Source organism: Bubalus kerabau, chromosome X (assembly GCF_029407905.1).
Source record: "Bubalus kerabau isolate K-KA32 ecotype Philippines breed swamp buffalo chromosome X, PCC_UOA_SB_1v2, whole genome shotgun sequence".
In the NCBI taxonomy this organism is placed as follows: Eukaryota; Metazoa; Chordata; class Mammalia; order Artiodactyla; family Bovidae; genus Bubalus; species Bubalus kerabau.
The window spans coordinates 114,820,897-114,837,145 of record NC_073647.1 but is presented as its reverse complement, the minus strand read 5'-3'; the positions used below and the strand labels follow the sequence as shown (position 1 = coordinate 114,837,145).

The 16,249-nt window shown below is 38.9% G+C and overlaps 2 long non-coding RNA genes across 2 annotated transcripts in view; one reads left to right on the top strand and one right to left on the bottom strand.

The window, feature by feature from the left end:
• The window catches only part of LOC129639587 (uncharacterized), a 31,789-nt gene extending 21,065 nt beyond the window's left edge, over window positions 1-10,724 (bottom strand). The window contains exons 1-2 of the long non-coding RNA XR_008708482.1: window positions 10,304-10,724; window positions 8,930-9,098 (exon numbers count right to left, since the gene is read on the bottom strand). This is a non-coding gene — a long non-coding RNA (uncharacterized LOC129639587). The remainder of the gene's footprint in view (window positions 1-8,929; window positions 9,099-10,303) is intronic.
• Window positions 10,550-12,963, top strand: LOC129639588 (uncharacterized). Its single transcript, XR_008708483.1, has 4 exons — window positions 10,550-10,565; window positions 10,669-10,743; window positions 12,424-12,536; window positions 12,820-12,963. It is a non-coding gene; the product is annotated as an uncharacterized LOC129639588 (long non-coding RNA).
• Window positions 12,964-16,249: the final 3,286 nt, after the last annotated feature.

Here is a 16,249-nt window from a genome sequence, read left to right as displayed (position 1 = left end):
CAGTTTCTTTATAGTCCGCCTGCCATCCAAGGGTAGAAGATTCGTGAAAATCTTTTCGAGTATCACTGCCAAACAGGATGGAGGAAAAGGTAGAAATTTACTATCTTTACCAACTTAACTTGTCCCAAACAGTCCTTAGTTGATCTAGTTCAGAGAGAAGAGCCCTGAGATCATGAGCCATCCTTTTAGAGGCTGAATGATTTCTGTTTTTAAATTTACATTAAACATTTCCTTCCATTGGGCCATATATACCTGCTGTTGATGTAGACTTCGCATGTCATGCGTTACCTTTCTTGCTATAGTCACACCTGTATCAGAAAACAAAGTTTGCACTATTACAAATAATTTGAATGGTTATGTGTGTTTCGAAAACTATGGAAAATAACACTCAGGTTTAAAGCACAAGTAAACATAATGACTGCCTTGAGAAAGAGTATTCCTAACTGTAGCACAGTGACAAGTACACTTCTTTAAGCGTTGGTAGTTTAAGCCCTCTTCCCTATCCTCATCTCCCCCAGAGAGAGCGAGTGTCCCTCATTTTTCCCACTTTCACTTACAGATATTTTCAAAAATTCCTAATATATTTAATTGAGGGCAGGACAGGACTTCTGACCTCAAAATTGATTTAAATTCTATTTTTAAATTATTTTCCAAGACACCATTGTGGAATCCTTTGTTGTCTCATAATTTTCTTCAGAGAAATTAGTCAAAAACTCAGGGGAACTCTTAGACTGGATTTACTGATGGATTTCCTACTATGAGTCCTTTTCCCACCACCATTAAAGAAGGAAAGAAAAATCATTTCTCTGCAGTATTTTCCTGTCAGGAGCCCCTTCTTCCCCTTACTTTAAAAAAGAAGTCCAGCTGCCAAAGGAAGAGGCTTAGAGATTTTGATGAATGTCAGTCTGTGAAATGTGCCTTGTCTCCAAGATGGCAAAGGATCAAATAAAAGATGTAGTCATTGAGGTGAAAGGAATAAAGACTGAGTTTGTAGTTACTCCTCTTCCTTCTCCTAATGGACCTCACCCTGTCCTTTCTTTCATCTGTCTGCAGGTAGGGACTGAATGAGTTAGATGAGAACACAGGTAAATGAATGAATGAATGAATGAACAAATGAAAGAATAAAGACAGGTATGCTTTAATATATCCTCTTACACGCAGGCTCAGACCAAGGCCAGGATAATTTTTAAAGACATTTCTAAGCATGCTGAACCCAACAGGGTAGGGCAGCCTGCCCTTGCCTTCTAAACCACATTCTCAACCTACATTTGAAGGAGGAAATTCTCAAGGTGAAACTCCTTTCCCATATTCTGAAAATTAACTCCTCATCCAAACATGGGGTTTTATGCACACAGATGGCTTCTTATAAATCTTTACTTAGAAATTTTGCCCCTCTAGATCATTCCCAGAATGAGATGAAGATAAAAGAGAAAATACTAGTAATTACTGATTCTTACTCATTTTATTTTCTATGGATGAATGCTATACCGGATAAAAGAGTCTCCAGAAAGGTTGACGAAAAGTGCATCCTGAGGACCCAAATGCTCACACACTTCTCCCTTCCACCCCCACTTTCAAGTGAAAACATTAGAGAAAAAAATAGGGGAAGTTACATGAGTAAGTGTGTTAGTGCATGAGATCAACTGAAAACAAGGAATTCCCCTCTTGGACTTCAGTGGCCTAATTAAAACTCATAAAACACAAATGACTAAAACTGCTCCATCGATTTGCAAAATAAGCAGCAGAAAAAGTCAATTTTGTATTTCAATATTGAGAGGGCCAGGCCTGGAAGATATGACACTTTGCAGAACAGAGATGAGAAGACCATTTCTGAGACTTTCAGGTTCAGTCAACTTTTATTCTGCTTTCTGTCTGAAGTACTTACCATCTATACTAGTGACACCATTTGGATATAGATTTTGGTCCCACAGCTTATCAGCTGAGTGGTCCTAAGCACATTCCTTTACCTCTCTGTGCCTTAGTGTCCTCATCTATGAAATGGTCATAAGAATTGCACCAATGGGTGGTAAAGAGAACTAAACAGGTCAATGTGGGCAGAGTCCTCAAAACTGTGCCTACCCCAAACATTGGAAGTGTGCCAGAAATGGCAGCCACCAATATCAACACTGTTTCACTTCATGTGATGTGAAGAAAAACATATCATTTAGAATGGATCCATAGGCTTTGAGACTAAACTGAAGTCTGGTCCTAAAAGGATCTGGGAAGGAACTCAAGTGTGTGAAGTACCATCATTTCAGGAACCACCACATGTGCTTTATGTGTGTTCTCTTATGTCACAGTCCTGGGAGCTAAATCCACTCTCTGGGGCTTAGGGACAGAAATGGGAATCTGGCCCCTCACTCAGCCAGCAAGGGGCCAAGTAAGCTTAAAGCACAAGTCTATTTGCTTCCAAAACCTGGGTCGCTTAGGGAGCAAACACATCAATGGCTGCTGTGAACAGGTACCTTCTTGGGGTTATGGGAACCACCGTCACGTACTTGATATCCACTGGAAAGTGTATGGATGCATGGAGATTTTTTTTCAGGTAACCAGAACTTTGAAAGAATCTTGTAACATTTCACTGGGCCTGCACAAAATCACTCAGTTTCTCTCATTGTTACGAACTCTAATCTCGCTTTATATATCTCACACAAATCCTAATTGAGAGAAGTCAACGGGTTCTCACTTGAAAAGTCTGTGTCCATTTGCTTTAAGAAAGGTGGGAAGTCTCCACCCATATCAGCCTGAAGGTGCCCGATCTCGTCTGATCTCAGAAGAAAGGTGGGAAAACTAAGCTTTCTTCCACTACCACCAGCCATGGGCTTTCAGTAGAACAGGTGCTAAAGGAGAATTAAACTCTTCCAAGACAGAAAGGGAAGATGATTTAAAATAAAATCTTAGCTTGCTTTCCATAATCAATGACTCCATCTTCTACCTTAATCAGTTATATTTTGCTTTTACGCAAGTTATTACTTTGGTAGATTAACCATTTAAAAGAAAGCAACTAGCAACTGTTTTGCTATTAAAATATAGCTAAGAAAAACAAAAGGTCTTAATTATATTGACTTACAAGAGTATTTTATATTCAACTTTTATAAACATCTAATCTGTACCTTTAAGAATTTAAAGAAAAAAATTTAATAAAATCAACTCCATGAGAGCTCTAATGGTATATATATATATGACAACATTACTTACAGTTAATAATATCTATGTATTTTTTAATTTTATATTTTAGACTATCCTAAATACTTTGGCACATATAAACTAGAATAAATATAAGATTGAAAGACAATAGGTTACACAGTTGAGAATTTAAGAACTTGAGGCGGGAAGTGTCCAAAATTAAATCATTTACATCTTTTAATATGTAGAATGATTATTCTATATTAATTAAGAAAATTTTTTCAAAGAATAGCAAGTAGGCAAGTTTAAGATGTTCTCACTGGAATACATACAGTTCTCCAGTTCCTTATCTAAATTAAAAGTAGTTCATAAAATATAAAAGTAAAGTAATTACTTCTCCTTAGTAATTTAAAATTGTCTTGAGTTTTTAAATACTCAATGATTATATTCAAATTTGGCTAAGTTTCCTCTCTTGAATGAAGACACGGGTTCTCCAAATTTTGATTGCACAATCAAAACAGTTTAAGAAAAAGAAATTCTCATGGTTGCGAATATAAAAATGGTAACAGTAAGAAAAATCCAATGAGCAGAAAAAATTCCACTATTTCTAACAGTCTGAGACTGATAGGAGGAATGAGTTTGAGTAAGGACATCAAAGAGAAATAAATCTAGGACCCTTAGATTTGTTTCAACATAAGATAATTGCTAGTGCTTGACTGAAAGGCCAAACCAATAAATAAGCACAAATATAGCATGTCAGAGGTAAGTGCTCAGAGGGAAATTAAGCAAGCCAGTGGGATAGGGAAGTTGGGAAGTAGAGGGGGAGGTTGTTATCACCTTGGAATGAATTTTTAACACTAGAAACACAGAGGTATTGGAAGACACCTTTCTTTGAGAAGTATTGTTCAAAGCATCCTTTTGTGGATACAGGATCCTGCAGCTCAAGGTCCATAGGGACCCGTGCTGTGTCCAGTGTGGCTCCCATGCTAAGGAGCTCATTCCCTCTGAGGTGATCCATGCCCTTCTCAGAGCCCAGACCTCCTGCTGGATTAAGGGCCCAAGAAATGTCTCCAAAAAGACTTTTCCCACTATTCAAGATCATTTCCTTGGGGGTGGAGGAAAGAGTTATTCTGTGCATCTCCATTTTTCAAGATAAAGAAGTCAGGCTGACTGCTGATGGAGCACCTATTGGGAAGCCTGTAATGAGATGAAGAGCCTCTCAGAGCCCTGGAATGCCCACCCTCCCACCCAGGAAAACCATTCCACAGCAGGCCCTTGGTAATGACCATGATGGTGATGTCATCAGCTGCCAATGATACCAGGCGCGGGGTGACCAGGAATAAACAGCTGAAACGCCCCTGTAACTCACTGGAGAGGTCCAGTGCCATATCTTTAGGCCTCCCACATACCTGAAGTAGATTCATTAAGAGCAGACTGCAGCTAGACTGCTTGCTTTCCGATCTTGGCTCTAATCACTTCCTGGCTGGGACACTTTGGGTAAGTTGCTTCCCCTTGTTTCTCCACGTAAAGTGGGAATAACAGCCCTATCGGCTCTCTTCAGTTTTTGTGAGGATTACATTAGTTAATAGGTGAAAGCATTTTACACCAAGACACATCTACTGAGCATCTGCCATGTGCCAGACACTGTTCTAGATGCCAGTGCCTGGCATATAATGTGAGCTCAATGTATACCAGTAATGAGAAGTCTACAAACTCTTATCTGACTCTCAGACTGATTATGATGATGGTGAATTTAAACCCCAGTACTTCACGACCAAACACATTAATAATTTCTACAGTAAAACATACAAACATTATACTAAATAAGATAAATAAAGACTATAAATAGCTTCATGCCAGTTTAGGTCAGGATTTGCTACCAAAATTTTTACATTCAAATTTTGTGCTTGTCAGATGTTTTTGGATTTCAGAAGCAACGGTGGACCTATATAGTAAGTAAGGGGCAAAACCCATTGAAGTCTGCTTTTCCTTTCTAACTTCTGGATATGCTGTGTGTGAAAGTGTTAGTTGTTCAGTCATCTCTGACACTGTTCAACCCTATGGACTGTAGCTCACCAAGCTCCATTTAGAAACAAAGACCTGGGAACTAGGTATGCTCATTGCTACCAAGGGGTCACTGCTTCTGTGTTCTGTCAGTAGATAAAGCTGGGCCATATGTGTTTGCATGCACTGTGCTGTGCTTAGTCACTCAGTCGTGACCGACTCTTTGTGATCCCATGGACTGTAGCCCACCAGGCTCCTTTGTCCCTGGGATTCTCCAGGCAAGAATACTGGAGTGGGTTGCCATTCCATTTTCCAGGGGATCTTCCCAACCCAAGGATCGAACCCAGGTCTGGACATGCTAATGACCGAATAAATAGTCAAAACCATTTAGGAGCAGAAAATAGGAAGCCCTTCAGGCATGGGAAATCCACAACTGCACAATTAATCTATGCTAAATATAATTCAGGAAATCAGTCCAGAATATTCATTGGAAGGACTGATGCTGAAGCTGAAACTCCAATACTTTGGCCACCTGATGCGAAGAACTGACTCATTTGAAAAGACCCTGATGCTGGGAAAGATTGAGGGCAGGAGGAGAAGGGGATGACAGAAGATGAGATGGTTGGATGGCATCAACGACTCAACAGTCCTGAGTTTGAGTGGACTCTGGGAGTTGGTGATGGACAGGGAGGCCTGGTGTGCTGCGATTCATGGGGCTGCAGAGAGTTGGACATGACTGAGTGACTGAACTGAACTGAACTGAAATATAATCTAAACAATCCTTCACCCCTCCAATAGAGTGTGCCATAAACTTCTCTGTCAACCAATTTATTTCCACAAACGACATGTCTTGGGTTTAGGTTAATATACTTAAATTGTACACTATTTTAATAGTACAACCCTATCTTTCCTATGGAAAAAGGACAAGCTATTAAATGATTTTAAAAACTGACTTAAAAACATAGACCTTCAAAGAATACAGGATGCTCTGTAGTTAGTCTAGGGGAAACGAATAAATGTTACACCAAAGAGGTAAACTATCTTGCTACCAAAAGAATTTTCTCCACATTGCACTTGAAGAAATATTTGCAGCTCTTGAAGAGCTATACAATAACTGGTTCAAGATGTTCGCACTGCTGGTCAGCACTGGATAAAGGATTTGCACAAATGCATGGAAACCAGCTTCTCTTGCCTCTTTGTTACCCCCATATGTTGTTATTTATCCTCCCCAACTTCTCTGACCCCTTTCCACTTATTTTATACTCAAGTATTGCTTTGTTCAAGACTTCTGTTTACCACTCCCATGGCGATCGGTACACAAAGGCAAGTCAGGAAGACATGGAACGAACGGAGATACTTATGTTGCTTCATGGTTTTTTCCCCTTCTCATTATCCTCCTACTCAGTGAGACTGTAGTGGGAGGTCTGAATGACATTTGCAAACCGAGAACCTAAAGTTACATTTCAACACCCAGCCCCTCAGTTGTCATAGGAACACTATGAGGCTTATCTAGGTTCTGACAAACAGTCACTTGTTCTGCTAGTGATTAAAGTTCCCCCTTCCAATCAAATATATACACACATACATATCCATACCTCAAAACATTTAGTTGGGTAGAACTGTATACCACACCAAAAATGTAAAATACAAGCCCAAAGGGAAAGAGCTTATATCCTGGATTTGCAAATATCAATACTATTTGAGAGAAACTATTTCGAAGTCTGTCCCTTGACCTGAGTCCCTTCAGTTTACAACTTTACATACCCAGACATGTGTGTACCATTAATATCTTTTAACAAGATATACAAAAATTTTAATACTCTCCATAATTCCAGCAGAGAATTCAGGGCAATGCTGTTATTTATTTTACATGTATTTTTTTAAATTAATAAATGCTAACAGAGAAGAGCACACAGAACTAAAAAACATGAAGATTTAAAGAAATGCTTCTGAATACACTTTCTAGCATTTACTGTTTCAACCTGCTTCTGTCATATTTTTGTCATTCAAAACAATGGCTTCTAAATGAATGAGTAAAACCTAAAAATTATATAGAAGCTTTCTTTCCATTAAGCACAGCAGTATTTAGACAGATTATTAAATCATCATGTTTCTCCCAAGTATTTACATGAAATACAGAGCTGAAAATAATTGTGAATCACTAAACACAAGCTAGCAGTCAGATATAAATTACCTGTAAATATCTTACTGTCTTGTCACCACTCCTCTGGCTCCAAGACTTTGAAACCTACAAATCCATGTACTTCAAGAAAAAAAGTAGCATTTTTCCATATCCTCAACCACACTTTAATTAAGTCAAGTAAGCTGTAATATTAACAAGTTTGGATCACCAGTCTGATTTATTGGAAGACCTGTCCTTAATGACCATGCTTACCTTGCTTTTTATCTATTTCTTTGAAAATAAATACTTCTACAGAAGTCTTGAGAGCTGCTAGTCTGAGAAAAATGATCTTAAAAACTCTTAAAGTATAAGCAGGAAAAAAAAAGACCAATTAACAGATCCCACTAGATTCATCTTTCTCCCTTCCACTCTCACCTCACTCTAGTGCCAACAAGAGAAACTGTAGAACTGCTATCCTGCTTTTTATTATACATTTTCCTCCTTTGAGTTAAAGATTTCAAAATTTTGAAAGTGAAAACCCAAAGTCAGAAATGCAGATTCAATTTTCATTTTGAAATAAGGTATTTTTGAGAAGTAAATTAATAATATTGTATTCTCTATAACCCCAAACTTACAATTCTGTCACTAATAGTTTTATTGTACATATTCGGATTCATAAAGGGAGATCACCAAAATAACCTACACGTTTACTGGCAGTTAAAGGACAAAATATTTTTCCACCTGATTCTATAAGTGGACATCACATGATTACTTCTATTGACCAATAAGAAACTGGTAAAATCAGAGAGCCACCAACCATTCTGGATTTATTTTCTTATTTTATTCAACTTTTCCAACAGTCATCCTTAAGAAGCCAAATCAAGAAATCAGACATTCATGCTTAATGTAAAATTGTGTTTCCTTATGGTTCATGAACAAGAAACTATTGTATATAATACAGTTATTCAAAGTATTATTGTATTTCTCTGGAAACTTAAACATAAGGGCCACTCAGGTTTAAGATTAGAAAAGTGAATTTAAGGTTTCAGAGGGAGACACAGGCACACCAGTAAGAACTGCTAATCATGATTTCTCAAAACGTCTCTCAAAAATAAACCATATAGAAATAACCACCCTTTCACTGTATTAATGTAATCAAATGGAACAGTCTTAAAATTCATGACACAAATGTAAAAAAAAAAAATCTATTACCATCTGCCCTTCATAATCGGTAGGAAATTTTTTGAATGCATTACTTAAACTTTAATTTTATAGAATTCTAACTAAATTCTGGACATCCTGGGGTAGAAGGAGGAAAAGGAGGGCAAGTTGACTAATTGTGAAAGCATCTCTTCAAGTATCTATCACATATAGTGTTCAGACTAAATGGAAATCTATATCCATGGAATGCTAATGCCACAATTCTACCAAAGAACTCGTTTTTATTTTCTTTTCCCTCATATTTGGCTAAACTGGTAATACTCAGCTCATCTTTGTTAATTACCTGGCTTCTTCTCAGTCTTTATGCTATATTCTCGAGCTGTTCCTTTTTAGAATTCCTCACTCTGTTTATATGTTCTTTAGTTCAACACAGTTGTTAGGGGTCTGTGAACAATTTTACAATTCCCACACACAGCATATGATATCTATTAGGGAGCAATGCCACTTTTCACTTACCAATTCTGGATAAAGCAGTATTTCCTGGTGACAGAATGCTGCTGCTTCCGTTCGCTAAAACTCCCTCTTCACAGCTTGATAAATCTGATTAGAAAATGTCTTTGTTCCAGATCACACGAGGCGCTTTTTTCCTATGAAAGTTTTCTAAAGAGTTATCTGCATTTCATTCCTGTGACAAAACGAATAAGAACAAGGGGGTGGGGGTTGGGGGGGAACAGGGAGTAAGTCCACACAAGTTCCTGGCAAAGATTTTTTTAGCTGCATTTTTCTGAGTTTAATCAGTAAGCTACATTAAAGTGACAGTTACCAGTTCAGGGAGCCAGAGTTTGATCAAGGCAGCCACAACCAATTTGGGTGTCTTCCAATGATGTACAGACCCCAAGGAAGTGGTCCCTTGGTCATCTATCATATGTGGCTGAATCACTGGACACCCATTGCCACCCCCTCTCCTCCCTTCCCACCCCGGCCCCTGTTGAACAGCAGCCCAGGCAGGAGAGTGACTGGTCGCCCAAAGCGGGACTTCTTATAGGGACCCGCCAATTAGCTGCTGACCAATCGCAGGCAGCACCTAGTACCTAAGTCACATGACAGGGCAGTCCCTATGACTGCAGGATTTCTGAATTACTGGGGTTACACAAAGGACACTCATTCAGGAAAAGAGGGGGAAAAAAAAAGCCATAAGCCGAAACAGAAAACGCCCAGGCTGTGACAACTCCGGCTTTAAAATAGGGAACACCCGAGCCTCACACAGACAGACAAAAAGCCACCACCAAGCCAGGATGGAAATCAGAGGAGTGCCTGGCACATATTAAAAAATAATCCTGAAGCCGAGGCTGAGTTTACAAACCCACTTCAGCTATAAATCTACTCCTCCTTTCCCCTTCCTCTTCAGTCTCCCCAACAATTTTGCATTCTTAACTTCTTTATTCTGAAAAGCTCCGGTGAGCCTCCACACAGCGGCTGGAGGAAAAATGGGTGAGACACGAGAGCCCCCGCTCTTTTCAGCCCTTCCAAATACCACTAAAGGAGATTCAAAGTCTGCTGTGAAAAAGTTTCTTCAACGAAATACATTTATCTCAAAATGGTTGCATAGTTCAGACAAAATTAAACACAGTCAGGACCAATTTGTACCGTAACAACCAAATCATCAGTCTCCCCCCACCCCTTTCTTTCTCCACTCTCTCTCATGTAATCATTTTGGACTGTTCACATTGAGAACATTCTCGTTAAGTAAATGAGCCCCCCGCTTAGTGAGCCAGCTACTAATTTATCTAACACCCCCAATGTAGTTCTCAATTATTTTTTATATCCTGGGAAACATTCAACTGTGGACACCCTACCATTTCATTATCCCCCACCCAAAATGGTACTTACATTTGTTCTTTGTTTGGGTCTGTCCGATTTCTCCCTCTCCCCTAGACATCTGAAGCCAAAATATGGACATAGCTTCAACCTTCAAACCTAAAAGGCCCTATTTTGATCATGCAAGGCTGCAAGAGCTCCGTCTCCGAGGCAAGCCGGGAACACTGTGCTGCTTGCCATTCCCAATTTATGGAAGGAAGCGTATGTCAAACAAACCAGGTGATGACTCAGACTGCCTCCCCCAGCCACGTTTTCCCTAGAATGGGAGGGTAGCGTAAGTGCAGCCCATTTGGATGTGACTCAGTTTTATTAGACTGGTGATTGTAGTTAATCTGACAAGCTCACATTTTTTTTCTTTTATAACTTGTACATTTCAGGACCACAAGGCAGATTATAAATGGTTTCAAAGAACTGGATCATGTAAAGGAAAAAGCTGCAAGATTATTTTGAAGGTATGGTGAGGCTCTGGTTCTAGTCCCAAATATTTAAACCATCCTAATTATTTGTTGAAAATTTTGCAACTGAGGCAACTGAATGTTTGAGTTCACACGAACAGCAGTAAACAGGTTTTATAATTTTATTCTACTGGAGGCTTTTATCATGGAGGACTAGGACTCTTTTGTCCTGTGGATCCAAGTTTAAGTCTGTAAGTCTGCAGCCCACGTGGCATGTTCTTTCGGAAGTGGTCAGGGGCATGGGAGCCATGTTGCAACTTTCACTTTTGCCTTTACTACAGTTCACATTCTAATCTGAGCCACTCACACACAAGCACATATGCAATATAACCACATCTCTCTCTCTCTCACACACACACACAAGCATCTGTACTGTTCTTAAATCCCAACCTGCCTACAAGCTGCAAAATAAAAACCCGAAAATCTTCCAATGTCATCTGAGAAAATACTGATTAAATACATTGGCATGCCTGAAAGTCTTCCTCTTCAGCAAAAAAAAAAAAAAAGTTTACTACCAAGATGGGGGTGGGATTACATGGAATAAATTGTTCCCAGGTATTACACAGACAGGAAGAATGCAGTAATAAGGAGTCCAAGTCCCCACACAAAAAATCTGGAAGCCTTGGTCTGAGCAGTTTAACTTCAGTTATCTCCTTTCAGCATACTTCCTTTAACCCTGACAGAGTTAGCAACTGCTCTGACCAAGGCTTGACATGCATTGCTGAGTATGCCTTGATGGAGAACTAATTTTGTTTTAATATAAAAAAAATACAGTCTATTTCTATAATATATCAAAATGTTCAAATATCTCATTTTCAGATTGGTAGAGGAAGGCAGAGAAAAGGTATGTACCCTGTAAATCCAGTTGATTTAGGAGCTGACTATTCGCATTACAGAAAGAGTCCCTGTACTCTTTTACTGGAATAAATCCCACACTAAATGTATAGATAGAACTGACTTTCTGAAGTTAAATCCACACAAAACAATTTAGAAGTACATTTCCAAATTGTACTTTTGAAACCTTTCTGTTTTAACTATGTGCACATATTTCTCATTTGGTTCTTAAAACTTACATTTCCATAGGGATGTATTAATCTAGCCACTGACTTTTTTTTGAGTAAAATTTTATTGGTTTAAAGAAAGTTATCTTCCTACAATATATAAAGACCATAAAATCTATAATTACATGGTTTTCAATGGAAATAAACACAGACTATGAAAACAGCATATTAATAGAATCGAATGCCTAAAATTTGTGCATCTAAAAGAATTCATAACATATTTTTAAAGCTAGAGCCAGACTTGCTAAGGTTTGAATGCTGGCTCTGCTGATACCTAGCTGTGATACCTGGGTTAAAAATACATGTACAAGCGGAGGACAGTGCCTGACAGATAGTATGTACTATGTAAGGATTGGCTGTTTTGTTATCATTGTCATCCAATCTCTACACTTTAACAGCCCTCTACGCACCATCATTTTACAGTAATACATAGTCATTTTAACATTTCTGCATGAGAAAAATACAATTCCATAACTTTTCTTAAAAGAATCACTTGACAAACACCTAGCCAATCCATATTTTCCTCCCAAAGTTTCAGTGATTTTAATACTTGTCTGGTTTTACATTTGACATCTGCTGGGGCCTTTCTGTCCAAACTTCTTGGCGTTTCCAAAAGCCAGTGCAGAATCGGGCTAGGATCTGCTGGGGAGGACATTCAAGAAGAATTTCCATTCCAGTCAGCCCAGATGGGTCAAGACATGGAAACTCATCGGTCGGCCAGGAAAGAAGGTGAATGGGTCAAAGACTGGGGGAAATACTACAGTCCTGTGGGCGTGGAGCACCACCCTTGGCATCAAAAAGGGGCCCCCAAACAGAGGCATAAGGAAGTGGTTTCAGACCCAGGAAAAAGAGATTCACTGTTTATTCTCTCCACAGGGTCATGACATAAGACTCCACCATAGTTACCCTCAGGGAAAACCAAGGAGTGAGGGTGTGTGGGGGGTTCAAAAAGAAACCTCAGCATGCACTCTCTCCCATGCTGTCTTTTATTAAGAAATTTCATTTCTTAAAGGAGAAAACTACATGGATTTCCATCTGAAAACTCTGTTAAGAAATTTAAGCATCCCACAAACCCTCCAGTAACAAAGCTAATCGTTTCCAGCCAGCATAGAACATATTTGAAGAATGATAAAATGGACAGCAACCAGACATCGCTGAGATGCAGGCAAGTTTTATAAATATGGAACTCCTCAAATATGGTGCTCGGCACTGCTCTGGGGGAAAAGAGAAATAATTCTATGTTTTGTTGGAGGGCGAGCAACTGCTTAGACTTGTCTTTATCCAGGCAGTGTTTCTGAGACAGATGGTAACAGAATGGGGGGAAAGCCAGCAAAAATGGAGAGAAGGTGATTAGGATTACAAATGAGTGTTTGGGGGAAGGCTTGATTCCATTCCCCTCCATGCAGGAAGACACACAGAGACCTGATTCAACAGTTTAGTTAAAGCCAGGTTTGGAGCTCGGGCACAGAGCTTCCTCTTGGTCACCGCTCCTGTCTCCAGGCAATCTCTGAAATACCAAATGATCCAACTGTGTCAGATTCCCACAAACCGGAACTACAGGTCAGGATGCAGTCAGACAGCCTGAGTTCTAATACTGGATCTGGGACTATAACCTGTGGGGACTTAGGAAAGTGACTTCCTTTTTCTCACAGCTTTGGTTTCATCTGGAGAATGGGAATAACTGAGAAAATATGAGGAAGGAACAGAAATCACTGCATCCATAATATGTGCCATAATCATCAGCTCACTAAAGGGGAGCTTATCACCCCCAGCACCAATCTTCCAACTCCTCCGGGATGGGAGGGAACTCAACAATCTTAAGGCTTCTAAGTCACACTGTTCATTTGAAGGCTGACAAAATGACTTTCTCACTTATGTTTTACAATGATCAAACATCTTTAGATTCATGTTGATATCTGGCAGAAACCAACACAATACTGTAAAGCAATTATCCTTCAATTAAAAATAAGTAAGAAATTAAAAATAAATATTTGGGATGAATAACAAGGACCTACTGGATAGCACAGGGAACTATATATTCTATATCCTGTGATAAGCCATAATGGAAAAGAATATAAAAAAAGAATGTATATATACGTGCATAACTGAATCACTTTACAGCAGAAATTAATACAACCTTGTAAATGAACTACTTCAATTTAGAAAAATCTTTGGATAATGGCTAGATTCACTTTCTGATTATAGCAAAGTAATATACTTCAAGATGAGAAGATCAGTTTTATATCCAGTGTATATAAAATTCCCAAAATAAGATGTTCATAGATGCCTGTCTATGTGGCTATGTGTCTACCTCTACTAACATGCACGTGAACTATGTCTAGAATTATATAAGACACTCTTAACATTTCTTTATGAGAGTTGCCCTTTGTTCCATGCTTCTCCTATTATATAAGCAGCCACTCTGCCCATCTTCCTGCAATGATTTCAGATCTAAGCAGTACACTTTGCTCAGAAAAGTTTTCATTAGTTGTCTTCTTTTCCCCACCCATTTTAAAGAATGAACTGACTCAGTTTTTGATGGCAACGCCACTGGGTGGGAGTGAATATGGGAGTGGGCAGGGTGGGAGAAAGGGGGGAGGAGGAGGGGGAGGTGGGGGTAAGAGCCAAGAGCTGAATCACAGCCATGTGAGTAATCTTAGGCTTTTTTTTCCTCTTCCTAAGGGTATGAATCAAATTAAGCTTGTTTTGCTGTGGGTGAAGGAAGAGGAATATAATAGCATGAATCAGAGCAATTATCAAATATGTGGCACTCACTAAAAATTAATTACAATCACTGCTTTCTCTCACATGTCTACCAGAAGATGCCGGAGAGCTTTTGCTAATCAATATATTCCTTTACAAAATTTCTCAAGAGTTTGAACTAGATTCTCACCCTCTTCCCTTGAAAAATTTCCTTTTACACATGCATTGCAGACACAGGAATTATTTCGGAGCTTCTGTGAGATAATCTTTGGCCCTTAGAGATAAGTGTGAAAAAAACGTGGCTAATACTGGGTAGAGACCAGGTTACACACTATCGAGCCATGAGGGCTGGAAGCAAAATTCTGAGTTTATGAAAACAATCGCTCAGACGTGAGTTTAACCTTTCAAGAGCACACCGATGGGAAGGCTGTAAGCAACAACAAACCTGTGGAGCAAAGTGGGCATTCCTTTCATAATACTAGTTTTTGGTGAGAAAAGAGTTGTCATATGAAACTTCCAAACTGTACTATGCTGGAATAAGTGGATCCTCATCCTTGTAAGAATTTATTAGGAGTGATATGGAGAAGAAGGCGGATAGAAACATATGAAATCAGGTTGCTTTTTTTAAAAATTTACATGGAGAGTAAGGACATAGCTCAGCTATTTACAGTCAGGGTGCATATCTAACCAGACTTACAGGAAAGGCACTTCCTTTTCTGCCATATTTTTAACCCAATCTGTTTAGTAATTTGTGGAATATAAATATTACCATGGGGAAAATTGCCTACTTAAAAAAAAAGGCTCCAGTGATCGAATATGTCCTATTCCAGGGCAGGTCTATGCTTTAGGAAATCAAGAGGGCATATTTTGAACTTTCCTGACAAATTTACATATTTTCCTACACCAATGAGCTAAAATGCATTGTCCCTTTGGGTTATCTATCCATGGTGGGTTTATTTTTTTCCCTTTTAAACATAGGTATGGACATTCTGTAGATAGGCAAATGTTCCCAATGGATTTAGGACCTTTACAGAATATTCCACACACAGGAGCTCAAGGAGAGCAGTGTCTTTATCACACTGTCAAGTTTTCCAAAGTTCATTTCTATTTATGGGACAGTGTTTTTGTTCTAGCACAACCTTTCATAAGGTCACCAAATAAAATTTTTCAGGACCACTCTGAATAGGCAAAAGCTTTTATTAATAACTTTGCCATGTCTACGTGTTTCTCAATTTGGAAATTTTCATCTATAATGACAAGCTCTTTAGGGATCACAGTTGGTATGCCCAGTTTTACATATCTCCAAATCTGCTTATATAAAGGAACATTTTAGAGATTTTATTCAAGGTTTATTTACATATCTACAAAAATGTATCAACACTGGGTCAATATAAACTGAGCTAGATTGGTTTTCAGACTTGGTGACTCGGCTCTCTACTCCCCCACCTTCAAGTTCCTTGCCACCTGACTCCAGTCAAACTCACTATGTCGCAGTATTTGACTTTCAAGTCAGTACTGTTCCTAATTAAAAGCTTTAGTTTCTTATGTAGTAGAAATAATATTCCCAAATCTAGTTTTCTCACACCCTGACCTGTGTCTATTGCAAGGGAAAAAGTGTCCATAAACTGCCAAGTCATATTTTAGTCCTCTCTCTTTAAATGATCTAAATAGTAACTGATCAAGGCTTCTCTGATGGCTCAAGTGGTAAAGACTGCCTGCAATGCAGGAGACCCTTGAGA